The following is a 2,189-nucleotide window of genomic DNA, read 5'->3' as shown; positions in this document are numbered from 1 at the left end:
TCACAAAGGAAGCATTATGACTGCTTATTTAAGGATAAAGAAAGGACTAGACAATATTAACACACAGAATCCTGGACCCCATACACATTTGTACCTTTCTAGACAATTTCCCAGCTTGCTTCACATGCTATTCGGTAGTCAAGCTGCCAAACAGACTTTCTGTCCCAACAAAGATGGTCTCTTTCCTTAGAGTTTCAATTTTTGTAATTTGGCTGATTGGAGAACTTGGCTGAGCAAAGCATCATCAGAGATGATTTCTCTTGTTGTGAATTCAAAAGGCTTTAGTACACTGCACAAATGATCCATTAGCGTCCATTGTCTAGAGTTCAGGAAAACACCTTCTGCAGCATTGTGCACTAATGTCTATGGCTTTTTCTTTCTCTTTCTTCTCCTTCTATGGGAAAGCATGCCTCCCAACATATACAATGGCAGGCTTGTCAGTATGTGAACACTTTATGTATGATTAACTGAAGTTGGGAGAAACTGTCACACTTCAAAAATTCTCAGAGAATTCTGGCAAATGGCAAGACCAAGATGCAAAAAGACTGGGAAAAGCTGCAGTATTTCTAAGTTTATTGGGAGAATATAAGTCCAATAAAATCAGTAGAGGAAAGAGAACAAGTCAGATTTTAGTGTGCATGGTCAATATTTCCAGTTGGATAAGATAGAATAAAACATGGCCAACTCTTTAAACTCACAGTTGTGTTGTAAAAACAAGAACTTAAAACAATACATGCTAGAGTGGAGAGAGGTGGGAGGGATGGGGTAGTTGGGTGATGGACATTGAGAAGGATATTATGTGTTACGGTGAGGGTTGTGAACTGTGTAAGACTGATGAACCACAGACCTGTACCCCTGGAAAAAATAATACATTATATGTTAATTTTAGAAATGGGCAATAAATGTATATAGGATATTCAAAAAATATATTTTAAAAAACACAGTAAACTAAAACAACTTTGAAAAAGAACAAAGTGGGAGGACCTGTACTATCTAATTTCAAGTCTTCTAAAACCATAACAAGACACCGTGGCAATTGGAGTAAAGATAAATGAATAGATCAACAGAACAGAAAAGTCCAAAAATACACCTAGGTATATAATATGTGGACAGTTGTTTTTCCACTAAGATGCAAAAGCAGTGGTTGGAGAAAGAATTACCACTGCAGCAAATGGTGAAAGAACCATTGGATTTACAGTTGAGAAAACAGACAGACCAGAACCCCTTCCCTTTGATCTCTACCAACACCAATATAAAAATTAATTCCAAGTGCATCATAGTCCTAAATGTAAGAACTGATACTACAAAAGTTGAAAAGAAAACATAGGAAGAAATATTTGTGACCCTGGATTAGGCAAAGATATATTAGATTTGACACCTAGACCATGGACCATAAAGAAACAAATTAGTTAAGTCAGACTTGTCAAAATTGAAAATTTCTCTTCTTGCAAACTCACTCTTAAGAAAATGGAGAGAAAAATCATGAAGTGGGAGAACATTTTTGTAAACCATAGCAGACTTGTATCTAGAATATGTAAAGAATTCCCAAAAATGAAAGATAAGAAAACAACCTATTTTTTTTTAAACGGGCAAAATATTTGTACTGACTTTAGCCATGATATACAAATGGCAAATAAGCCCATGAAAAGATTCTTGACATCATTCCTCATTAGGAAATGCAAATTAAAATCTCAATGAGGTGCCATTAGAAGCCCATTTTAAAAGGCAGGCTTTTAAAAACTGACCATCTCAAATGTTGATGAGGAAGTGAAGGAACAGGAACTCTCACAAATTTCTCTCTTTTTTTTTCTTGTTTATGGCCAATTGATTTTTTTATTATTATGTTCAGTTAGCCAACATATAGTACATCTTTAGTTTTTGATGTAGTGTTCAATGATTCATAGTTGCCTATAACACTAGTGCTCATTTCTGCTGGGATATAAAATTGTACAACCAATTCAGAAAACATTCTGGTCATTTCCTAAAAAATTAAAGATACACCCACTTACCACATGATTCAGCCATTCAATTCCTAGGCAGTTAACTCAAGAGAAGCAAAAATGTAGGTCTATACAAAAAACTTGCCTATAGTTGACCATAACAGCTTTATTTGTAATAGCTGACCCCATGTCTATCAAGGTACATGAATAAACAAATTGTGATATATCCATACAGTGGAATACTACTCA

This window comes from Mustela lutreola, chromosome 11, assembly GCF_030435805.1.
Source record: "Mustela lutreola isolate mMusLut2 chromosome 11, mMusLut2.pri, whole genome shotgun sequence".
NCBI lineage: Eukaryota > Metazoa > Chordata > Mammalia > Carnivora > Mustelidae > Mustela > Mustela lutreola.
Note: the sequence above shows the minus strand (reverse complement) of the source record.